Source organism: Pectinophora gossypiella, chromosome 18 (assembly GCF_024362695.1).
Source record: "Pectinophora gossypiella chromosome 18, ilPecGoss1.1, whole genome shotgun sequence".
NCBI lineage: Eukaryota > Metazoa > Arthropoda > Insecta > Lepidoptera > Gelechiidae > Pectinophora > Pectinophora gossypiella.
This window is the reverse complement of record NC_065421.1, coordinates 11140346-11156143: the sequence shown is the minus strand read 5'-3', so window position 1 is coordinate 11156143 and position 15798 is coordinate 11140346. Positions and strand designations below refer to the sequence as shown.

General features: G+C 38.1%; 1 protein-coding gene across 4 annotated transcripts in view; it reads right to left on the bottom strand.

Annotated features, from left to right (window-relative positions):
- LOC126375205 (serine/threonine-protein phosphatase 2A 56 kDa regulatory subunit delta isoform-like) overlaps positions 1–15798 on the bottom strand; it is a 115757-nt gene that overhangs the window by 35171 nt on the left and 64788 nt on the right. Inside the window, exon 1 of one of the 4 annotated variants that reach the window (XM_050022100.1) lies at positions 1654–1747. The exons of the other annotated variants lie outside the window; for them this stretch is intronic. The gene's annotated coding sequence lies outside the window, so the exon portion shown is untranslated. Of the gene's footprint in view, positions 1–1653; positions 1748–15798 lie in introns of those variants that run through there. 4 annotated transcript variants of the gene reach the window in all.

Here is a 15798-nt window from a genome sequence, read left to right as displayed (position 1 = left end):
AAAAACAGGCTTATTACGACCACTACGTCAATAGAAACTGTAATGATCCTCGCACACTCTGGTCTCATATAAAGAAAAATGTCAGAATCAAACCACAATTAGAAGTACCATCAAATATATTTAACGATCCTGATGTTATAAACGATCACTTCTTGGACGTTCCTAGTGCTGGAAATGTGCCATTCTCAAATTTATGCTTCTTTCGCGATCAATGTAAGGTCACTACAACTTTCGTGCTGGGCAGGGTTTCAGAGGATGAAGTGCTGAAGGAAATTAACTTCCTTAGTTCTAACGCCATCGGCATAGACGGTATCTCCTTAGATATGCTAATACTAACACTCTCCCATACTGCGCCTGTAATCACCTCTCTTATAAACAAATCTATCGAGACTTGTACCTTTCCCCGCATATGGCAGAGCGCAATTGTCAAACCGCTGCCGAAAAAATCTTGTCCAGCTACTTTAAAGGATCTTCGCCCAATAAGTATTTTGCCGTGCCTATCGAAAATTTTGGAAAAGATCGTTGCCAAGCAGATGAGAACCTATTTGGAACAGAATGAAATACTCCCTGTATTACAGTCCGGATTTAGGAAATCTCACAGCACAACAACTGCTCTTTTGAACGTGGTTGATGACATTTTGGCTGCTCAGGACGTAGGGCAGGGTACGATATTGGCGCTTCTCGATTTTTCCCGGGCATTCGATTGCATAGACGTACCCTTACTTTTAGCAAAGTTACATTATTACGGGTTTAGCGCATCTGCCATCAAATGGTTTAATAGTTATTTTGCCTATCGGAGCCAATTTGTTGAAATGCAAAATGAGAGGGGGGAATCTCAGGTTTCCCAAACGAAAACCGTTACTCGTGGGGTCCCACAAGGATCTATACTGGGCCCACTGCTTTTTATTATATATAGTGCCGATGTAGTAACACACATCCATGATTGCAAGTATCATATATATGCCGACGATTTACAAGTTTACATTTCATGCAAACCAAGTGAGACACATTTAGCTGTGGCCAAATTGAATAATGATCTTGAGCGTATTACTTCCTGGTCTGAGAAAAATTCACTAGTTCTCAACGGAAGTAAAACCAAATATATGATATTAGGGTCAAAACAGCAGATAAGCAGAATATCAAGTTACGGAGTGAATGTGAACATCAGGGGCGAAACAGTGGAGCGGGTTACAGAAGCACGAAACCTTGGTCTTCTTATGGATGAGGAATTGAGATTTGAAAAATACATAGTTAATACAGCTGCTAATTGCTTCTATCGGCTCAAAACCTTATATCTAATTAGACAGTTCATCAATACTGGCACTCGTATAAAGCTCTGCGATTCCCTTGTTCTGTCCAAATTCAATTATATGGATGTCGTTTACGGTCCTCGGCTCCTTGCACGGTCACGGAAGTTGATTCAGAGGGTGCAAAATGCGTGTGCAAGATTTTGCTTTAAAATACCTCCCCGCACGCACGTTACGCCGTTCTTAAATAATGCAAATATTGTGAAAATGAATGCTCGAAGACATCTGCATCTCGCTACGCTTCTATTCGGAGTTGTAAAATATAGTATACCATCCTATCTTGCTAAAAAACTGGTGTGGTCCCGTGACGTTCAGTCATATCAAACACGCTCGACGATCTACTCACTAGCAGTGCCGCGCCATCGTACTGTTGCCTTTCGCGGAAGTTTTCGGTTCGCCGCATCCAAGTGTTGGAACGATCTGCCGCCACCAATTCGTAGTCTGAAAACCATCAATAATTTTAAACTTCATTTCAAGCAACATCTTCTGCGAGTACAAAAGAGTTCTTAATAATCAGTCAAATAATCAGTCAAACCTACCTCTGTGGTCCAGATACGACACGATGGCGGAGTCTAACTTGCGACGCGGATGCGACGGCAATATAGCTCTAACAGGCACACAGCTACTCATTGAAAATACACTAGTAGGCGGTACACAAATATGCGTCTAGTCTATTCATTGGGGGTTATTTGTTATTTTTTATTGTTATTATGGTCACTGATTCGTTAAATGTTTTTTATTATCAATCAATTAATTATATTTTTTATTCCCAGCACTTTTAAATCCACAAGAAAAACATTCGCGACGGGTTTTTGTACAAGCTGATTACGTAATGAACGTTGCACTCGGACGGCAGTGGCGGTTGAAACTGACGTAATGCGTTTGATAAAAATGTTGACGTAGTAAGCCCGCTAACGGTAGTTTTTCTTTTTTTACTCCGGCCAAACCAGTTTGGGTTGCAACGTATACTGCCTACGGCTACGTTCTTTCGTTCAAATCCGCACGCACACTAACTTGAAACACATTCTAACATTTCTAACTTTATTTATTTGTTTATTTCATCGTTTTATATGTATTGTTTTGTAAGTATTATTGTATTTCTTTCATGTATTTGTAGATACACTGCACACACACACACGCTTTTAATATATGTTTTTGTAAACTACTTTGTTTTCATAGTAAGTATAAGTAATAAATATTATTATGTATCCATTCAAGTTGTATCTGTTGGAATAAAAACCAGTTTGAAATTGAGCACTTTTGGTTTATTTTAAAAGAATTACTTGCAACCGTTACAGCAAAAAAATGGAGTAGAAAAATTAGAAGGAAATGACGTACAATGTTACCATAGTAATAAAAAAATATAGGTGTTGTCATTGAGCATGACTTAAAAATTACTAATTATTTTTATGTTAATAATTATTTATTAAACATAGTTGGGCCAGGGCCAGTGACAACATCTAACAAAAACAAAGTTTCTTAAAAGCTAAGTAGTTTAGAAGTTTACATTTTGAACTGAAGAAAATAAAGACTCTACTTTTATATAAGGTAAGTAATCTCTAAGGTAAGTAAGTAAGTATTCCTTTTATTTATAAATGAACTTGAAATATAAATATCTTTAATATTTTGTAATAGAATTATTTTTCTTTTTAACAAGTTAGTTTAGTAAAAAGCAATTTTAAGTTATATCTTAATATTTCTTAATGTTATTAAACTTAAATATAATTTCCATTCTATAAACTAAAAACATTTTGTTTTAGTAAGTTATGAATATACTATAAAATTATTTAAGAAATCCTTTACAATTTTATTTTTACACACTTTGTTTTATTTTTAAGCACTAATTTATTTTTTAATTTATAGGCAATGGACTTAGTTTTCTTAAAGATCTAAGATATGTTTTATTATTTGACATTTTTATTTCAGCGACTCTAACCAATTGGTCTGGTCCGGGGACTATCCTTACAATTCTGGCCATAGGCCATGACATTGGAGCAGTGTTATCATTTCTAACAATGACAAGATCACCTTCTTTTAAATTAGTGTTAACCTGCTGCCATTTGGGTCTGCTCTGTAATTGTGTGAGATAATCACCTGACCAGACCTTCCAAAAGTCCTGTTTAATTTTGGTTAACGACTGCCAGAATTTTAATCTGTTTATATGTACACTTGAAAGTTCACGTTCAGGAAAGCTCATAGAAGCTGTGCCTATTAGGAAGTGACTAGGTGTCAAATATTGGAAGTTAGACACATCGGAGCTCATGGGAAGCAGGGGTCTTGAATTAAGAACCGCCTCTATTTCTGTCACAACCGTGTACAAGGCTTCAAATGTCAAAGTAAGTGTACCAACAATCCTTTTAAAGTGGTACTTAAAACTTTTCACCCCAGCTTCCCATAAGCCTCCGAATTCGGGAGAGTAGCTGGGGATGAACTTGAAGGATATATAGTTTGGAATGCAATAATTTTCTATTGCATCAACATGGTCTTTGGAAACAAAAAGTTTATGTAGAGCATCTAGCTCATTTGCAGCACCTTTAAAGGTTTTTGCGTTGTCGCAAAATATTTTTTGCGGCATGCCACGACGGGCGATGAATCGCTTTAGACACGCAAGGAAGGCGTCTGTAGTGAGATCACTAACTAGTTCCATGTGAACAGCTTTGGTGGAAAAGCAGACGAAAAGGGCAACATAGCCTTTAGTAATAATTGGTTTACGAATCCTTGACACCTTCACATTGAAGGGTCCACAAAAATCGACGCCGACGACTGAGAAAGGTCTAGAGGTAGTAAGTCTCTCCTTAGGTAGTGACCCCATAAGCTGAGTAGAAGCTGCAGCCTTGAGTCGGAAGCATTTGACACATTTATTTACGACCTTTTTGACTTCACGAATGCCGCTTATAAGCCAGAAGCGCTGAGAGAGCGAGCTAAGGACTAACTTAGCACCTGCATGTAGTAACCGCACATGTTCCATGCAGATAAGAATAGAAGTTAAATGACAGCCTTTTGGCAGAATTGCAGGATGCTTTTTCTCATAGGAAATGGAAGTGGCATTATGAAGTCGGCCACCGACCCTGAGGACACCAGCATGATCTAAAAAGGGATGTAGATTAGACAACCCTGACTTAATAGGAGAGCCATTTTTAAGACACTGTATCTCTTTTGCAAAATGTTTATTTTGCACGCAACGAATTATGATATTTAGTGCATTGTAGAGTTCATTTGAGGTTAATGACCCATGGATAGGATTATCTTTTCTATGACAATTGTTGTAAAAGCGCATAATGTATGCAACAATCCTTTGCAGTTTGCCTAAATCTGATGATCTAGTAATTAAGTCATAAAGAAGTTGGTCGTCATAAGACTGCGGATTTATGTCACAGACATTAACTACAGGCATTATTACATCTGTAGGAGTAGAAATTGGTAAAATGGCATCACTGACAGAATGTTCAAAATTTTTGTCTGCCAGCTGTGTTGGCCCATGCCACCAAAGTTTATTATCCTGGAGCTTATGTGGGTCGCAGCCTCTCGACAGGAGGTCTGCTGGATTGTTCAGAGTGTTTATGTAAGACCACTCAAAGTCTGGCACCAGCTTTTTAATTTGTTTGACCCTATTAGTCACGTAGGGAACGGATTTTAAATTCGAAGACTTAATCCATGCTAGAGTGATTTGTGAATCACTGTAAAGGTGAGCTTTAATTTCAGGATAACGAGTTTTCAAAGTGCCATAAATTCTATTTGCTACTTGAGCAAGAAGATGGGCGCTGTTAAGCTCTAGCTTAGGGATTGTCACGGTTTTATTCAGTGGAGCTACACGCGACTTGGAGCATAGCAAGTTTACAGAGACTATACCTTCTTGGTCGATCAAACGTAAGTAAATGCAACAACCATATGCTTTGAATGAGGCGTCTGCGTAACCAACAAGTTCTACCGTCTTTATAGCGTGACATGAAATGCCCCGGGGAACTGTTAGAGTACCCATCAAACCCAGGTTAGAGATGAACTTATTCCACTTGTTGAGTTGTGGAAGGGGTAATACAGCATCCCAGTCAGTCTTTAGAGACCAAAGCTCTTGCATGAACAATTTGGCAATGACGATAATTGGACCAATTAATCCCAATGGATCAAACATTTTCCCAATATAACTCAGTATTTTTCTTTTTGTATTTAAATTTTCATCAGAGACTGGACATTTGAATGTAAATTGATCGGGAATGACGTCATATTTTATACCCAAGGTTTTAACAACATTATTTTTGTTGATGTCAATTTCTTTAAAATATTTGTTTTCATTTGGGATATCATTCAGAACTTTAGGTACATTTGAGCACCATTTATGAAGAGTAAAATTGCCTTTCTGTAAAAGCTCTATTAATTGAGATTTCAGCTGTAGCAGCTGCTTGACATCATCTGAACCACACAAGACGTCATCAACGTAGGTATTAAGAAACATTGCTTTTGAAGCAAGAGGAAAGTCATGTTCATATTTCTGAGCCAACTCGATGAGACATCTGGTGGCCAAGTAGGTGGACGCTTTAAGTCCGTAGGTGACAGTCTGTAATTGTAAACATTGGATTGGTTTAGAGGGATCATCCCTCCATAAAATATTTTGAAGGGGTTTGTGATTCTCATTTATGAAGACCGCTCTAAACATCTTTGTAATGTCACATATCAATGTGTAAATGTAAGTGCGAAAGAGGACAAGAATGTCCAGCAATTCATTCTGGACAATAGGTCCATTCAGCATAACATCATTAAGTGATGTGTTACTCTTGGACTTCATGCTGCCATTAAAAACAACTCTAAGCTTGGTTGTCAAGCTATCTTCATTTATTACAGCATGGTGAGCCAAAAAGTACACAGCACCATTATACACATCATAGGAAGTGATATCCACAACCTTTGCATGTCCAAGAGCAATATATTCGTCAACAAAATTTTTGTAGAGCTGAAAATAATGAGGATCTTTCTTAAACTTTCTCTCCAGTGCCATGAATCTTTGAAGGGCGGCTGAGAAGGAATCACCGAGCTGCAACTGTTCTAGAGTGGTAACTAGAGGCATATCAACATGAAACTTGTTGTCTTTCAACTGTACTGACTCTACAAAAATAGACTCTGCCTTTTGAAACTCTACAGTAGGCCTTTCAGGAGGCTCAGGTGCCTTCTCACTCAGCCAAAACCCTTCCATAACATCTTCAAGCTTGGTGGGATCAAAGATAGTGAGATTAGTCACATTGTTAGGATTTACAAAGTCAACATTTGATTGGTTAATTCTCCCACCAACTGTGTACCCAAATAAGGTATTTTGCAAAAGCAATCCATTTAATTTAAACTGTCCATCCGTTAAAATATTAAAGTAAATGTCAGCTCCTAAAAGAATAGAAATTTCTTGTGACATGTGAAATTTTTCATCGGAAAGTTTAATGTTTGCTGGCAATTGTATGTGAGACATGTTAATGCATTGCTGAGGCAAATCAGATGTTATTGAATCTACAACATGCAATTTTACATTAAGTTTTACATTTGTCACTGGAGAGTGTATTGTCAGATCAACATATTTATTAATTATATTGTTTTTATTTCCTATACCAAGTACACTTGTTCTCTGATTTTTGGGAGTTAAATTTAGTCTCTTAGCGAGTGAAGCAACAATAAATGAGGCTTGACTGCCTGAGTCTAGAAGTGCTCTGACAAATGTTTCAGAATTTTGATTGTCGACTAATTTTACCTTTATAGTGGGCAATAAAGTGTTCATCGTTGAACATTTTGAATGAAGTGCAACAGAGGGTTCAAGATTGGAGCCACTGTCTTTATGCAGGAGGGTATTGTGACCTGCTTTGCAAGTTTTACAAGTAATCATAGTAAGCTTACACTTATTAGTGTGGACTCTTAAACACCTTGTGCAAATCTTGTTGCTTTTCACAAAATTTTCACGCGCTTCTTGTGAGGCTGTTCTAAATTTTGGACATAAATAGAGAAAATGTGAGGGTCCTGCACAAAAGTTACAATTGTTTTTTGTAACAATGTTGGTTACTTTTGGAATACTTTTTATACAAGTATTGGTGGAATCCTCAAGTGCCATGGCACGCTTCTCCAAAAAGGAGATAAACTCTTCCATTGTTGGTAGAGTATCAGGGTCTCTATCAATTTGATAGGCCCTGTTAGTAAATGCATCCAATTTTTTAGTTAAAATTGTAATTAATAGCATGTCCCAGTTGTCAACAGGCTGCTTTAAATTTCTGAGAGCATGCAATTGTTGCTGCACATCAGATATAAATGACCTAATACAGGTCGCTGTACCCTTCTGCATAGACGGTAGTTGCAAGATAATACTAATATGATTTGTAATTAATCTGGCCTTGTTGTCAAAGCGCTTCTTCAATAAACAAAGAGCTTCAGAGTAGGACTCATTAACAAGAGGTAAATTGACTATGACAGCTAGTGCATCTTCGGTAAGAAACGTTCTGAGATAGAATAACTTTTGAACGTCCGAAAGTGACTTATTTTGGTCAATGACAGCTGTAAAAAGCTGCATGAAGGGAGTATATTTAGTGAAATCCTTGCCTGTAAAAGTTGGAACATCAATATTTGGTAATTTTGATGCAGACGCACTAGAACATTGCCTGACCTCTGTTGTAGCCAAATTCCTCTTTAAAGTATTTAATTTAGATAGAACATCAAAATATTTATCCTCCAAATTGGCAGCATTTTCTTCATCTTGTTCATCTATAGATAATATATCTAAGTGCACTTTTTCATAATCTTTAAATGTAGTATTAAGTTTTTCAATACGAGCATCGATCATTTCAATTGTCGCGGACGCACTGGTATTTGGATCAGTTACAAAGTTATCAATGCGAGTCACAGTACCTTTTAAATATCTTCTGGTAAGACGAAGCTTCTTTAGAGTCTCCTCCTCTGCTTTACTCATGATTAGACGCAACGCACAAACCTTTCACACGCACAGAAACAGCTCGATACCGGCGAAGTAATACGTGACGCACTTCACTCGTTGTTAATCGTGATAAGAACGTAATCCGTATACCGCAACGCACAGCACTTTTAGGACAACGTTGTATTTAATGAGAAACGCAATTGCCGCACACTGAAATCCGTAATCCAGCTTGATTTCGTATAAATGTTTCTTCAATGCGAGGTTATGTTGTTGTTTTGATCCAAAACGTCAAATTGACACTTTTGACAGCTTCTTTGACAAGTAGAATAATGGCCGCAGGAAGTTGAATGAATGATTGAATGAAGTTCGTCTCGACGTTAGAACTGATAAACTGAGCGGTAGAAGAAGGTAGGTAATGAACAATCTGGAGGTTATAATCCAGTGAAAATATGATGAATTTCTTCTTAATGGAATGTAATCCTGTATGATGCACGTGAATCTTCGGAATATTTGTAGCATAGATGTTTTTTGCACGCGAAAGTTAGTATTTCCTTGGAAAAATTCCACTTCGCCCCGCCGACTGTCGACGCCATACACGATCTGCAGCTTCGAGATGACACCACTTTTCGACGAGTTTTTACGCGAATTTTCACGTCACTTCACACAGGCCCAACGAAGGACCACAAAACTGGTATGTTGGAATAAAAACCAGTTTGAAATTGAGCACTTTTGGTTTATTTTAAAAGAATTACTTGCAACCGTTACAGCAAAAAAATGGAGTAGAAAAATTAGAAGGAAATGACGTACAATGTTACCATAGTAATAAAAAAATATAGGTGTTGTCATTGAGCATGACTTAAAAATTACTAATTATTTTTATGTTAATAATTATTTATTAAACAGTATCTGTGGGAGACACGGCTTCCGTGCCTCACTTAGCAGGGTCCACAGAATACCAGCGTCGTGGCTCGCGCCGCGGCTTATGCTGAGTGAGGCCCTTTTATAAAGGACACCACCACCATCGTTGACCAGTCCATACACTCAATTATTTGTATTTCTCGTGTATGTTGTTTTTATTATGTGTTTTGTTTGATTGTAAGTTGTGTGTTACTCCGTGTTTTAAATTATATATTTGTTTTATATTTGTAACTGTGGTGTCCCTTTATAATAAACGTTTCTTTCTTTCTTTCTTCTTTCTTTCAACCGGCGCAGGGAAAACCATCCCAATACAGGTTAGGTCACATACCTCCGAAAATGGATTTCTCGGGAATGTGGGTTTCCTCACGATCATTGGTTTAGGCCTATGCCGGATTCGAACCTGCGACCTCAAAGTGAGAGGCAAGCGTTCTACCAACTAGACTACCACGGCTATAAATCTACAATAAGTCACGTCAAAAAAAATAAATGGTACCAGCCCCACGTCTTACGCAACTATTCCTTCATTCTGGAGAGCGTAATAATGTAATATATTAGTCGACTTTTACTTCATGCTCGAGATGATAAGCAGCTGGAGGCATTATGTTTTTTTACTCCCAAACTGCAAAACATTTGACATTTAGATTGATAATATAGGCTTCCCCTAAGCTGTCCCAAAACCTAACCTGACTATGCGACCTACAGGCATGTACATATTATAATATGTTACTATAGACCCCCCCCCCCCCCCACACCACATACACAAATTTTACTTTTATTGTTTTTGTTCTTTTATTTTATTTTTATAGTTTTGTTTAAATTTCTATGGCATTAAAATGTTTCATTGTAAATAATCACAAACACTGGAAAAGCGGAGTTTTTCCTGATACAGGCAATTTGTTGCTTAAAAGGAAACCCCAATAAACTAATGTACGACTGAATTTATAAATATACATTTTGTTTGTTTGTTGTTTGTTATATCCCATATGTATACACGTAGTATCTACTACTGCCTAAAATATACCCGTATAAAACTATTCGTATAGCCGCCTATCTTTTTGGTGGAATGACATTACATTAGTCACAGGGGGCCCGAGGGTAGCTTAGCTATGACGTCATAGGAGGGTAAGGGAACGACTTGAGAAGTTCGCCTTTCTATGCCGCATATGAACACTATATCTCAGCTTTCATAATTTCGAATCTTACGCTATTGTAAGAAGTGTTTCTGCTATATTGGTTTTTGTCATAGATTGCTGCGGTGTGAATTTTGTATGAAAACCGTTGTCGCCGCTGGTTAGACGCGTAATGTCGGTTACCAGCGGTGTACGTTTTCAAAATTGGGCAAAAGCTATTGAATTTAGACGGAATTTTGACTAAATTTTTGACGTTTGTATGCTTTTGACAATTTGTTTTGTTTGGTGAAATGTTCGGCGTCGCCTACCCCATCGCATAGCCGTTCTATTCAATAACAAATATTCTATCTAATAGACCACGAAAAAAGGTACGATAAGCTGCAAAAGTCCAATCAGTTTCTTGCAAAGTAATAAATTATCTGGTTACACTTAAGACCTCCTGGTTACATGTCGTTTCTGTAATAGACCAAAATCACCTACAAAAACATAAATTTTATAATTATGACAACTAATGGTTTATAATTTCATCACTGTTTACAAATAATTCGCTGGGCTCAGTGACTGCTTTTGATCTTTGATTGTACCTAATCCGATATGTATCTAAAAGCTCAATGCAGTATCATTCATTCCACCACAAAAAACGCACCGTAATGCAAAAACCTACTCTTTACTCAAACAACAGTGTTCGAAGTTCAAAAAAATTCTTCACAGAAATATTTTCTACTTCCCCAACCCCCTCTACCGCAGTCGGGACGGAATCTTCCAAAACAAAAGAAAGTCTGGGGTTGAAAGTTTTGTTTGGGTGCGGCCCGGCAGCCCGCGCCCCCCCGAGGGTGCGGGTTCTATCCCGGCGCGTGCCAACTTCCCCGGTCGTTAATTGACTTTAAATCGTCTGGCGCACTTCCGTAAATCTCTTTGGAGTAAACAGTGGCGGTGACTTGCATTTGGATTGGTTTTATGTCGCATTATGCGCTAGTAGTCGACTAAGGTTGCAGCTGAGCATAGACGAAACAGACATTGGGTTAGAGTTGATTTACATCGATATGTATTTAGCGCAGTTTCGGAGGTATGTGACCTAACCTGTATTGGGCTGGTTTTCCCTTCTGGTTGGAAAAAAACCTGTCCTTCATGGGAGCCTGAGTTTGACAACTTTCAGTTTAGGTAAACGGACCCTGTGAAAACGGAATAACGAGATGATGATGTTTCTAGCGTCGTGGTTCTTAACTGGTGGTCCCTGAAACCTTCGAAAGTTGTCCGCGAAGTCATCAGTGATCAGCTTATTTGAATTTTAATTTAAATGACAATCAATGTTGCAAGAACAGGGGGGTTTAAATGGCCACATCGAACCAATTCATCTAAGAAAGCAATGTTGCAATTTGACATTTGCGCATATAAAAGTAAGTGCGCAATGCAAACAAATGTCAAATAGCAATATTGCTTTCTTAGATGAATTGCTTCGATGTGGCCTTTTTAGCCCCCCTGATCTCCAATAATAATAATGTTTATGACCACCAAATAGTTGGCGGTCCGTTGCATGTAAACAATCCATTAAAATGGTCCCTGAACATTAATCACTGGTGTAGTGATTTAAACTTCCGAATGAAGAAAAACGAATTAAGTAACAGACGAGCAACGAAAAGGAATTGTTATTTACTATTTTCTAATTAATCGTGAAGTCTTCAAGGCTACAGTGTTTACTTAGTATATGGTAAACGAGTCGCGTAATCGTTTACCAAGGCTGTTACAAAGGCTACATTGAAGGAATTCATCTAAAAAAGACCCTTTGAAAAACATGATAATGTTAGGGAGACGATGACTTTTTGACATTTGTTGGTACCGCGCACTTACTTTACATATGCGTAAATGTCAAATTATAATATTGCTTTTTAGATAAATAGTTTTAGGTACTTTTTAGATAATTCTTTTTATATAAATTTGGCCTTTTTAATCGCTCTGGTCACATTATATGTGTTAAATTAAAAAGAAACTTCATAAAATGAAAAGATCCTTCCAGATACAAATAAAACAGGCTTAAAACACATAGCTTTTTAGGTCTTATTTTGAATATCGCAACACGTTACCTATTTCAACGAAACAATTCTTTCACCGCGAAGTATTTCGAAGGATAGAACCCATCATAACGACGAAGAAACAAAAGCCTTTTACATTTTCATAAGAAACTTTTTGAATTCTATTAAACACTTCTGAAGTTCTTGTGAAAGGTCAAACTTAATATTAAATTAAAGGTGTATCACGTGTATTGTTGTTTGCTTTCTATAGAATATGTATTTCTTAGATTAAATGACAATAGCGTAGTTCCGACTGGTCAAATCAGTTACTTTTTACTAAACGTCAAAACATGAAATTACTACGGAATTTGTACGAAAAGGCAACCTAGGACGTCATAGAAAAACGTGATAAAATGTCTCACTCATTTCATTCTTCTTTATGAAAATTCATAAATAACTTAAATAAAAAAATCAAACATTTTTTGTCACCTTTAGATATGTTGTTATTTAGTAATCAGAATTTCATAATTTATCTTTGACTTAGGAAACTACCCAATTAGGTAGGTACTTTACAAACTACTTTTGCTTCACTACATAGTATAAAACAAAGTCGCTTTCCCTATATCCCTATGTACGCTTAAATCTTTAAAACTACGCAACGGACTTTGATGCGGGTTTTTTTTATAGATTGAGTGATTCAAGAGGAAGGTTTATAATGTATAATAACATCCATTAAATAGTGGAGAAATACTGTTATTTTTGAGGTTTTTAATGTGATGTCGTAAATAATTTCAATTTTTGCTCAGCATTGCACCCGAGCTAAGCCGGGGCGGGTCGCTAGTTATGTATAAATCGAAGATTCCGTGATAGTCTTATTTATTATTTATTTATTTAATAATCCACCAACCCGCAGTGGAGCAGCGTGATGGAGTATGTTCCATACCCTCTCCGGTTGATTGAGAGGAGGCCTGTGCCCAGCAGTGGGACGTATATAGGCTATTTATGTTCTGTTATGTATTTAATAATTCTAACTATTTAATAAGTCTTGTTCGGAGAACATGTGGCTTACATTGTAGTGTCGCGGGTTCGAATCCCGGATCGGGCTTTTAATTCATGTTTAGACCATAGATTTGATATCACGTGGTTTCCAGGATGTGTGCCCGGTTAATGGCAATAAGCTCGCCTCCATTACAAGGAGTGGGGTCTGCCTACCCCTTCAGGGATACAGCGCGTGATCCTGTTATGTATAAAACGATGACCCCAAACAAAATATTAAATACAGTAAACATATTAAACATATAATGTTATCTTATCTAACACTACCAGTGTCCAACCCAATTAAATTAAATATTCTATTTTAAGCAAAGAAAATGAAAGTTTTCAATCTAATCAGTTATCTAATTTGAACTCGATATCTCATCACTAGACGTACAGTCATGAACAATACCTTGTATCCTCTTTAAGACCCTGTCGCACTCAAATATTTGTCATTTATTGAGAATTACAGAGACAGTTTGGCGAAAAAGTGAATGTGACATGGTACTAAACTGTAGACTCGTGATTGTACACATGCGTCAATATACATCAATCAAATCATAATAACAAGAGTATACGTCCCGCTACTTGGAACAGGCCTCCCCTAATCGATCGGAGGCGTATGGACTACGGAGCGCACTTCACCACGCTACTACTCTACTGGGGTCATGCACGCTAGGTACTTTATGATACCAAGTCCTAAGAGCGATAATGATGAACCGTATTGTCACACAGCGGACACTGGATACTGGTGCTTCTTCGTCTATCGTGTGGATTGTGAGGTGAAATATCAACCCCATCAACCCTGGTGTCAGGGTTAATACTGAGCCGCCATAGACCCCTGACATGACTCATGTAACGACTACGTACTTACATCAGTAAGTAATAACCGGGACCAACGGCTTAACGTGCCTTCCGAAGCACGGATCTTTTTACTTTTTGGACAATCAGGTGATCAGCCTGTAATGTCCTAACCAAACTAGGTATCACAAAGTGATTTTTGTGATTTGTCCCCACCGGGATTCGAACCCGGGACCTCCGGATCGTGAGCACAACGCTCAACCACTGGACCACGGAGACCGTTACTGGTGCTGCTTAACTTAAATTGGGTTATTGCTAAGTCAGTATGAGTATAACTTATGAGACGTATTTTTAATATTAGTAAAACCAATGTAATGTACCTATTTAAATTTGACTATATTTACTATTATTTTGCGTTAGCTTGATACATAACTTTTGCATGCCAAATTGCGGCAACACATGAGATTCTCACATTTATTGTAAAACCTTTATTATACCATGTTTTATGAGCAAATAAATGATTTTGAATTTGTATGAGATTAACGCGTATGTGGCTCAGTCCGCTCTCCCCTTACTCTTAAGCGGCTTTAGCGTAGACTAAGTAAGGCTCAGAGGGGGTGAGCTCCACGGCTCATACGAACTGGTGAGGGGCGAAGAGTTACTGTTCTATACCGTTACCGTTTTAATGTTAGAAGACCCCATCCCTCTAACGATTTTTGGAAAAAATAAACAACTGGACGAGTTTCATGTTTTTTTTTCGCTCCCAGTCAAACATCATCATCATCAGCCTATTAACGTCCCCACTGCTGGGGCACGGGTCTTCCCTATGGTAGGATAGGGAGATTGGGCCTTAAACCATCACGCGGGCCCAGCGCGGATTGATGGTTATTAACGACTGCTAATGCAGTCGGGACCAACGGCTTAACGTGCCTTCCGAAGCACGGAGGAGCTCGAGATGAAAACTTTTTTTTTGTGGTCACCCATCCTATGACCGGCCTCTGCGAAAGTTGCTTTACTTCAACAATCGCAGACCGAGCGCGTTAACCGCTGCGCCACCGAGCTCCTCAAACATAGAAGCAACAAATTGTCGAACACAATAAACCCAGAAAGAGAACCTAGTTTTCTCCTCAGCAATCCCAAAAGCCCAAGTCAAACTGTACAAAGAGCTGTTGGTAATTAAGATAAGAGGCGCGATTAGTGAGTGCTCGACGAAATTAGATCAATTAGTGTGTTGACCCTCGCGTTATTCGGGTGAAGGAGATTCTAGGAAGTGTTCTATACGTAGGTAGATATGATGTCCTCTCGAACATGATGAACTGCCTGTACAGTCATGAGCAATATAATGTACCCACTTTAGGACTCTGTCGCACTAACATATTTGACATTTAGTGAGACTTACAGTTCAATTTGTCAAAAAAGTTAATGTGACATGGTACCAAAGTGTATACATATTAATGCTCGTGACCGTACGAACGAAAAGTTGAGTCACTTGCCATCACTGTTGATCGTTCAATAGCTTACGAGCTCGTGCCCAAACACCTGCACGCAGGAGGATCTGATGAGCGCTGCAGATAGCGCCATACTTGTTGGCAAGTTTTTGGGCCGACACTATTTAGTTTGCCATCGACACGATAAGAGAGAGAATGACAACTGTTGATACGTAGTCTTAAGACGGATGACGTGATGGACCTTATGGGACAAGGGAT